The sequence below is a fragment of the Delphinapterus leucas genome, chromosome 12 (assembly GCF_059928025.1).
Source record: "Delphinapterus leucas isolate spDelLeu-1000000601 "Yukka" chromosome 12, BTC_Dleu_Yukka2, whole genome shotgun sequence".
Lineage (NCBI taxonomy): Eukaryota > Metazoa > Chordata > Mammalia > Artiodactyla > Monodontidae > Delphinapterus > Delphinapterus leucas.
In genome coordinates, this window is record NC_143140.1 from 66,666,069 (window position 1) to 66,676,640 (window position 10,572).

Consider the following 10,572-nt stretch of genomic DNA (forward strand, 5'->3'; position numbering starts at 1 on the left):
GTCCAGGATTAAGGTGAGGGGTACTCAGTGTTAGAGGCAGAGCTGGATCCTTCAAGCATTTCTTTTGGAAACTGAGCTTGGAAAAAAAAAAAGAGAACAGGACCTAATCCCAAAGTTTTGTGACTTGGATAACAATGTGGGAACCATGAGGTATTTGGATGGGTAGGAAGGAATGTGGCTTCCCTGGGTAGCTGGAAGAACATACAATAACTTCTGAACATTGTCAAAACTCCTCATTCTGGTCCATGGTTAGTTCCTCTCCTTCCATGTCTCACTGCAACCCCAGAAGTCTACTAGATAATTCTTCTGTACACTGATTTCTGGATTTCTCCCTTGACATGGATGCCAAGATACTGATTTTTATTAAAAGAATTACAGTCAAGAAATACTGCCGTATTTTCCTCAAATACCTGAATAATTTTAAGGTAGCAAGAGGCCACCAAGAGAACGGTTTTAGTCTCATTACACGTTGAATTAGGGAAGGTAAGAAGGGTATGTATGCCCCCTCCCCAATTATTCGTAACTGAGGTCCTGTGTTGAACCTTTCTTTCAAAACTGCTGCAACACAAAAAAAGTGCTACCTCGCTTCATCCTCTTACCCATCTTACCTTCCCTAGGCCTTTGTCACCCTACCTGGATTTCTCCTCAATGGCTTCCCTGACTCCAGTTTTGCTACTCTCCAAGCCAAACTGCATTTCTGCTAGACAGGTAAATTTCCTAAACCTCTGTGATGACCTATATGGGAAAAGAATCTAAAAAAGAGTGGTTATATGTATATGTATAACTGATTCACTTTTCTCTACAGCAGAAACTAACATGACATTGTAAATTAGCTATACTCCAATAAAAATTTAAAAAAAATAATCTGGGTTTTGGGGAGTGACCATCATAGTGCTCCACCCTGGGAGAAGAAACCGACTTTATACATTTGGAGAAAGCAACTCAGTGTCTTGGTTTTGTGTGATGAATCTGCGTGACACAGCTAGTTTCATTACTGAGGCTTTGGGCTCCAGCTGGCTCCACTAACAGGCATTCTGAAAAGGTTTTTCTAAGAAATTAACTCCATGGAATATTGAGGCCTGTCACCTCTCTGTTGGTTCTAATCTTTCTGACATGATTTTACTTGCCAAGGGTATGCATGTCAGTTTTATATTCATCACTTTGGTTGAAAATGTTTGGAGCAGGAAAACCAATTCTATGGCTGGGGCTTTCTAGGTGCATGGATTTCAGTGGCCTCAGATGGTTGCCACACCATAATTCCTGTAAGCTCCCAAGCTTCTTGTCCTTGAAGTTCTTTAAAAGCAAGCCTCAAAACCCTAGGAGATAATGTAAGCAATTGGTCAGGCTTCTACTGTCCCCTCTTCTTGATCCTAAACTAAATTAGCGTGATCTCATTTATTCTCCAACTTTTTATTGACAGCCTATTATGTATCAGGTTTACCCCCATGGAGAACACAGGGTAGTGAGAAAGTCAAATAACCAGACTGACAATAAAATAAAGCCTCATACATACCAATGACAGGTGCAGTGTAGGTTAGGGCTCTGGAGCCAGACTGCATTTGAACTCTAGCTCTGCCACTTACTGGCTGTGTAATGTTGGCCAGGTAACTTAACATCTCTGTGTGTCAGTTTTGCTATTTGTAAATGAAAATAATAATAGCACCGCCTTTCCACACTACCCAGACAGGGGTCCACATGGCTTGTTCTGCATTCTCACTGTAACTTAAAGGGAAGCTCTCACAATGTCCAGAGCCCTTGATGTCCTGAAAATGAAGCAGCAGGATGTCCTCATTCCTTGCAGCAGGAACCTACTTAGGTGGCACCAACCTTGACTCCCGAATGGAACAGTACATCTACAAAAGGAAAAGTGATGGCATCTACATCATAAATCTGAAGAGGACCTGGGAGAAGCTTCTGTTGGCAGCTCGTGCCACTGTTGCCATTGAAAACCCAGCTGATGTCAGTGTCGTATCCTCCAGGAATGCTGGCCAGCGAGCTGGGCTGAAGTTTGCTGCTGTCACTGGAGCCACTCCTATTGCTGGCTGCTTCACTCCTGGAACCTTCACTAACCAGATCCAGGCAGCCTTCCGGGAGCCAAGACTTCTGGTGGTTACTGATCCCAGGGCTGCCCACTAGCCTCTCACAGAGGCCTCTTACGTTAACCTGCCTACCATTGCTCTGTGTAACACAGACTCTCCTCTGTGTTATGTGGACATTGCCGTCCTGTGCAACAACAAGGGAGCTCACTCAGTGGGTCTGATGTGGTGGATGCTTGCCCGGGAAGTTCTGCACGTGAGTGGCACCATCTCCCGTGAACACCCATGGGAGGTCATGCCTGATGTCTACTTCTACAGAGATCCTGAAGAGATTGAAAAGGAAGAGCAGGCGGCAGCTGAGAAGGCTGTGACCAAGGAGGAGTTTCAGGGTGAATGGGCTGCTCCAGCTCCTGAGTTCACTGCTACTCAGCCTGAGGCGGCGGACGGGTCCGAAGGTGTGCAGGTGCCCTCTGGGCCTATTCTGCAGTTCCCCACTGGAGACTGGAGTGCTCATCCCACCACTGGTCAGGCCACTGAATGGGTAGGAACAACCACTGAGTGGTCTTAAGCTGCTCTTCCACAAACTCAAAATGGAAACAGGTTGATGGAAAATAAACAGTTTCTAAAGAAAGAAAATAATAATAGCACCTAATTTATAGGATTATCTTGAAAGTTAATTGAAATGATGTAAGAAAAGTGCTTAGAACAATACCTGGCACAAAGGAAGTACTCAGTAAATATCAGCTAATATATTCCAGCCCAGAGGAAAGGTGGGGTGCAATGAAACAGAGCACGGGCCAGCCGATTATTGTTGCTACAGACTAGTACATATGAGAGTCTGATAGCCAGAGTCCACTTTGACTGGTCATGGCATCTGTCCTGATTGGTCAGTACGTCCATTTTTTTTTTTTGCGGTACGCCAGCCTCTCACTGTTGTGGCCTTTCCCGTTGCGGAGCACAGGCTCCGGACGCGCAGGCCCAGCGGCCATGGCTCATGGGCCCAGCCGCTCCGCGGCATGTGGGATCTTCCCGGACCGGGGCACGAACCCGTGTCCCCTGCATCGGCAGGCAGACTCTCAACCACTGCGCCACCAGGGAAGCCCAGTATGTCCATTTTGATTGGTGGGGAATTAATTGTGCTGTATGGGTTGTTTATTATTATTTATATCATCCCAGAGTCTAAATCATTGGTCCTGAAACATTAATACACACCAGAATAAGTGGAATGCTTGCTAAAAATGTGGTTTCTTGGACCCCAGCCCAGAGAGTTTGATTCAGTTAACATGGAGTGGACCCAGAAATATTTTATACAAGCACTGCAGGTCTGCTGTCTGAGAAACTCTGATTTGGAGGGTCAGGGAAGGTCATCTAGAAGAAGTAACATTTAAACCAAGATGTGAAATTCTAGTTCCTGTAGGCAAGGAGATGGAGAGAGCAGAATGGAGTAGGAGATTCTTCTTCTCAGAGGGAACATTGTGGGCAAAGGCACAGAAGTTAAGGGAGAGAGGTTCAGAACGGCTGCAGTATTGAGTACAAGGGTGGAAGCAATAGGAAAGGCTCTGGTCATAAAGGCGTTGTAAGCCATGGATTTTTATTTTATCTTTGGGATAACGAATAGGAAATCACATATTTTAAGGAAGGGTGACAGGATTGTATTCACACACCGGAAGAGCTCTGGTTTTGTGCAAAGAGGAGAAGTCCAGCAAGTCAGAGGCAGGAGGCCAGCCAGTGGGTTCGCTAGTGAAGACTGTTACCTTGACAGGTGGCCTGTCTTCTGTCCTCACTTTTGCACTTGGCACTCTCCCTGACTCCTTCCTCTCTCGACCCCCTGGACCTCTCTTGACTCGCTTAGCCACTCAGGTCTTATTGGCTTTCTTCACATCAGGTGTGGCCTCCCTGCTCCTGTCTCTGGCAAGAAAGATGCACTGGTCTCAGTGCCTGGTCACATGGGTGCCTGAGTAAGAAGAGAAAGAGGAGGGAGAGGGTGGAGGTGACTCTAATGTAAGATGTGAGAGGGCAGGTCATGTCCATCTCTTTGTGGCTACAGAAGTGGCAATGTGTAGCAATAGCGTCTAGGGGAGTAGTATATAGTAGGTGCTCAGCAAATACTTGCTGAAAGAGGGAGAGCTCTGCCTGCAACAGTGGACCCATCCGTAAATACCCGAGGGTAATTCTAACTGCTACAACCTTGTCATTGTCAATTAGGAGTCATTTTAATTCACCCGTTTGATCATACTTTCTTCTCTTTTTTTCTCCTTATTCTTTGCATATTTCCTAACAGGGAAAGGCGGTTGGACATCATTTTTTCATTAGTTAGTCAACCTCAAAATATTGTTATTTTAGCGATACATGTTATCCTGCTGTTGTATCTTTGGCTTTTTGGAATTACTTTGCCAAAGCAGAGAAAGTACAAATCCTAGAAACCTGTTACTCTCTAAACTCGCTTCATAAACCAATCCAGAGTCATTTTCCACAATGGGATTGAGAAAGAAAGAACAGTCAGCAAAGAAGCCTAGCACTTACTAGCTTACCCTTCAGATCTCATCCTTCAGCTAGCACTTTGGTGCAGGATCCCAGGAGGGCAAGAAGTAGAGAATGGGGGTTAAATAAACTTCAAAACTGCTATAATTTTCCAAGGACCATGCTTTGAAACCCTGGGATTAGTCCCTGGAAAATCATTTATTCAATTATTAAGACAAAGTTATGGATAATGCTTTTTCCTCCACCTGACTGGATATTTGCTAAAGCTGAGTTGTACCCATTGACAATAGGGATTAGGAGGCTTTCGCTATTAAGTGCCAACTGTGTGTTTAATTGTTACTGCAAGAAAAATAGAATTTACTGGTAAACTGTGCAGAATTTGAAACAAAGTACCCTTTTTACTTTTGTAGGAATGTGGATGCTAACCAAGTGTGTCCGCATGGTTTCAATTAAGTGAAGGAATGTTAAATGTAAAGCTAAATTGATGAAAATAACCAAACTTTCTGACAAACCTATAAATTGGAGTCTAGAACTCATTGCCCATACTGTATGGCAGCCAGAGAAACATTGCTAGATCATCAATTTTTACTTAATTTTTTGAGTTAGTTTATACTTGAAAAGAAAAAAGGAGTGCTAGGCAAGTAATTTAAATTCTTCCCAGCTATAAACAGAATATGCACATTGGATGTGGACTTTATTCTTCACTGTATGCAATTGAACTGATTGTTTATTCTTTTAGCAATTTCCTCAGAGAAATTTTCGGAAACCTAAGACAAAGTTTTCAGGGAACTTTCATGTCAACATTTTGGCAAATGATCTGGCAAAATGCTAGTCACTGGACTATTTTTCTAAACTCCTCCGACTGCTCCATAGCAATCCTTAGTCTTTTAAAATAATGTTTTAATTTTCCTTCCCTCAAATTTTTTTACTCCTTCAAGTTGCTGTCATGGTGAGATGACAGTGTTCTCAAAAAATTATGAGTTTGGAGAAAATTCTAAATTTCTTGCTGAAGAACAGGATAAAATTACACAGTCAGAATCTAACTCTGTGCACGTTTCTGCATATGTCAGAAATTTCTACTATAGAAATTTACCTCTGAATACGTCTTTTTATTTTGTGAGAAATGGCAGAAAAGAAACTGTTTAAACAAAAAAAAAATGTGGAGGCTAGGGCCATCATCTTTACTGTTGTGATCTTCGTGTGATGTGAAATGGGCTCTCCTCGCTGAATCATGGCCCGGGAACACTGTCCCCACATCTTGGTCCCCATCACCCTACAGATTCAGAGGCCTCCTGAGATCCTCTTGCTTAGAAAGTAGAACTGCCGCCAAATGTAGGGCGGAGTCTCTTGGTTTTCATGGCCCTGGCTCAGGTTCAGAGATTGCCAGATGGACCCTGTGTTCTAATTTGGTGCATTCCCAGCCAAGGGCCTATTCACAACCTATTTTATGCTGTAATTTTAACAATTTTTGTTTTTAATTAGATGATCATTCAGCACATGTTTTTTGTGACCACTCAATAAGTGTTATTTTTGCCAAATTACTTTTTGGGCACTGTCATGAAATGGCTCCTTTAAATGCTTTCAGATCAAGTTTTCAAACCTTTTTTTCAAACTCACCCAAAATTTTAAATCAGACATAATTAAATATATTACATATTTACATTAGACTCTATTTCAAATTTTCACTACCTATTTAAGTGACCTCCTGAGGGGGAAAATAAAGTAATCTTGTTTGAGAGTAGGTAACACAGTTTTCCCTAAATTTACCTTTGGATCTAGTTGTTTCTAACGGTTCTGACTTTACTCAATTAATATTGCTGCTACCACCCCATTAACTGTTATATTTAATATGTATTAAGATGCTCTATTGATAATAAAGTATTTGAGCATTTTATGTAATGATAACCATCCAAAAGTTGTATCATTTGCACATTTGACTAGCTTAAACCTCTAAGGTATTCATTCACATCACAGATAAAAATGTTGAGCATTTGAGTTCTGTGATGAGCCACTGAGCATCTCCCTCCAAGTTCAGCTGATCTGAAAATACTTATCGTGCATTCTCTGCTCAGCCTTGGGATGCAAAGATAAAGAATATTACATGGTCTCTGCCCTATTTAGAGTTCAATAGGGATGATAGTAATGCGCTGATTGATAAATATATTCCAGCCAGCTATGAATCCATTTAATGTTGTATTCCTTAGGTCACATTCCTGATTCTTTCAATTTATTAAGTGCCTTCTATATATCAGGCAATATGATAGGTCTTGGGAAAAAATAAAACATGGTCTGTGATCATTATTTCATCTATAAATTTATCCTGAAAGACTGTATCAAGGGTTTTGCTATAATCAATATCCACTGTGCCAGTTGATTTAGGATAGTTTCCACCATGTGGCTTTACTAAATTCGGATAGCCATAGCTTGTAGAGAGCAAGCCTAACTCTCAAGTTTAGGATGGTACCTGAAGCTTTCTGATACTCTGTCTCCTTAGACATCCCTTTGACTTCATCAAGCTCTTTTGTAGGTTTTATATTTTTCTTAATACTTTATTTTTAGAAAACTCCAGTGTATATTTGTATTTCTTTTTTTAATATATACATTTATTTATTTATTTAGTTTTGGCTGTGTTGGGTTCGCTGCTGTGCACGGGCTTTCTCTAGTTGCGGCGAGTGGGTCTACTCTTCGTTGTGGTGCGTGGGCTTCTTATTGTGGTGGCTTCTTGTTGCGGAGCACGGGCTCTAGTTACGCTGGCTTCAGTAGTCGTTGGCACGCAGGCTCAGCAGTTGTGGCTTGAGGGCTCTAGAGCACAAGCTCAGCAGTTGTGGCACATGGGCTTATTTGCTCTGCGGCACGTGGGTTCTTCCCGGACCAGGGCTCGAACCCGTGTCCCCTGCATTAGCAGGCGTATTCTTAACGACTGTGCCACCAGGGAAGTCCTGTATATTTGTATTTCTCATTCATCCTTTCTTCTCTAGTCTTTCAAAGCTCCCTGCTCTCCAGTTCTATCCAGGACTTCTCAATTTTCACACTAGTGTTCAACCTTAAGTCAATTTATCACCCATTCCAACATTAGTACTTTCAAGAGATATGTAAGGACATCTAATAAATGTGTTGGGCATGATATTTATCAGTTGTTGTACATTATCACTCTCATTATACATTTGCTTTAAATATACCTGAGATCACTTTTGTCTCTAGCCAAAAGAAGTTGTCATGTGTAATATGGGGTAAGAAACGTAACTCTTTACACCACAGAATCAAGGCCTGATAAATGCAAGATGATTATGAGGATGATGGGGCAGTGTATTTCAAAGAGGGGTTTTCAGGAAGGTCTTAATGTAACATTCTGCACTAAAGAAATACCATTAAGCCCACTTCATCCAATTTGCCCTTCAAGGCCCATTTAGAGTACTTATGAACCTTCCTATCACAGCATAAAATTTAATACAGTTTAGAAGGTTTTCCACTTGAGGGATGGTCAACCTTTTTATAATCCTTTAATTACAATTCTGTGCTGTCATTTTGGTGCAGAAGTGATAACATTCGGATCCAACAATCGTTTATTATTGAGGGCCTATTGAGTATAGGCTCTCTGATAGGCACTTTCATAATAAATTGTTATTCTCTATTTCAACAAGTATATTATCTTGAGAACTTATTATGTGTCAAGTTTGTGTACTATCTGGAAGATTAGATATTTTGTCTAAAATCTTGGGAGAATCCTGTTGAATGTAAAATGTGAAGTTAAAGCCTCTAAGAAAGTTCTTTGTGTTTATTTTACCAAAATAATTGTGTGAAAGTTTCTCATATTCCAGAATCTTAGATACAGAACAACAACAAAACAAAATGAGAAACTTTTATTATAGGAATATTGTTAATATTTTTATTTGATTTTCGCAACAGAATACAGAATAAAGCAAAGATTATGTATGAGAGGAAATATATACATTTTTCCTTTTTACATTTTTTCTTTTATTTTTGTCTTTTTTATGCTTGAAAGTCACAATAATGTACAATGAATATAAACATACAACATACTTAATAATTTTGTATTTTATATGAATTTTAATGTCAATATTCAAATTCAAACAATGGTTTGGATGAATCCAATATATATATGAATGACTCAATTTTGATCACCAGGAAACTTGTGTAACTCACTTTTTGGTGGATTCCCTTATATTCGCCTTTCAAAAGTGCTGACTTGTCAGTGTTGGTTAAATTCTAAAAAGAGATCAGCATGGAACTCAGAATAGGCTCAGAACTCAGATAAAAAACCTTGTTCCTAGTTCTAATTTAGGCTGTAACATTAGCCGTATTCTTTTGCTTCTCCATATTTAGCATTGGTAAATTTCTATTGAATAACAATCTATAGGGATTCACTAAAAATAATTTTAATTTTAAGAAATTTAAAATAATGATAATAAAAAACAACAACAGCAACATCAGTAATATTAGCTAATATTTATAAGGCTAATTGTTTTAAATATACCCTCTTTTTATCCTTAAAGCACTTTATGATTGTAGGTTATCAATATTATCTCCATTTTATAGCTGAAGAAACTGAGGTTTCAAGAGGTTAAATACCTGCCATGTTCTTAATGCATATTTTATTGAGCCTCCTTTGGATTTTTTCTCTCCATTTTATTTGTCTTGTATGAATATTACAGTGATAATAGGTATACCTAAAAATCTAAAACCAGTTCTCAACACCATTGTTTGAAAGGTTTTGTGTAAATATATGTGTGTGTGTGTGTATTCATAGAAATGCTTACCTAAATAGTGTATAAAATCTGATGTAACATATAAAAATACTAAAGAAATGCTAGACTTGAAATTTGAGACTAAAAATAATATTGTTCAATTGTTAGTAGCATCAAAGAAACATTTGAAAATAATATTATAGAAGGTTAAACAAATGGGAGAGGGGTTATAATCTCAGGCAGTTTTTGAGATTTAGTGAGAAACCAATAGGGTCCTTGGGACAACCTTTAGAAAATGCTTTTGCACAGGATGACCTCTTTTTTTTCCTTCAGGCTGTAACAAAGGGCATTTTGTTAATAGAGCAATTTATGTCAAATCCTTTTTTGAGCTCAGGAAGACCAGATTTTTGCTCCCAGGTTGTATTTCTCTCATCCTTCTAAGGCCAAGGTTTGAAAAAAATCTCTAAAAGCAAGATTCAATAAATACACGGGCTTGCTAGAAATATTTAGTCACTTGGTCTTGTGATTGCAGCAAATCATTCACTTGAGCAGAACCCAAAGGGCTTGTATTTCCCGTTATGGGAAATACAATCTGGGTAAGATGGAGAAGGTTCTTTAAGGGGAGAGGTTTGTGGGTCACTTCAAAGTTACGCATGCTTACCTAGGGTTCTCTCCTTGAGGAAACTCTGTTAGCATCAGCATCCATATTTCTGTTTTTAGTTTAGAATGCTCATTTCTCCTCCTCACTCAGCCCTCCCTTCCTGTTTTTTTTGTTGTTGTTGTTGTTTGTTTTTGTTTTTTTTTTTCTGATAGTTTTGCAGACTCAAAATGCCTCTCTCGGGACACAGTGCAGAGGTCTGGGATGTGATGCTGAACCACCAGCGGTGATTTAGAACAATCAAGACCCCCTGGATGTATTTTTATACTTTACCAGCAGTTTGATAACTAAGGACTATAAACTTTGAACGGTGATTCCAAGTCCCCGTAGACTGTCAGGCTTACAAGTCACCTTCCACACTATTTTATAGAGAATGACACTAGCTCCTGCTTTTTTTTAAAAAAGTAACTTCTGGTTCATTAGAAATATTGAAACATGATATGTTATAAATGTTGAAAAACTATGATGGTTGACAGTATTTTTATGTATAAATTCCTTTTTAGGATGGCCTTTCCTTATTTGTTACTTACAGTAGCAAATAATCAGCCCAAATAAGTTATTTGAATGTACATATCCATCACATAAAACCCATTAAAAAACTCATCATAGCTCTTTCCCTGCCGCCGTGGAGTTGCGCGGAGGCAGAGGCGTGGGTGCACTCAAGATTCAGCTCCACCTGTAACCCACCTCC

The 10,572-nt window shown here is 39.7% G+C and overlaps 1 pseudogene; it reads left to right on the plus strand.

The window, feature by feature from the left end:
- The first annotated feature begins 1,742 nt into the window (after positions 1 to 1,742).
- LOC111165877 (small ribosomal subunit protein uS2 pseudogene) lies at positions 1,743 to 2,604 on the plus strand (annotated as a pseudogene).
- Positions 2,605 to 10,572: the final 7,968 nt, after the last annotated feature.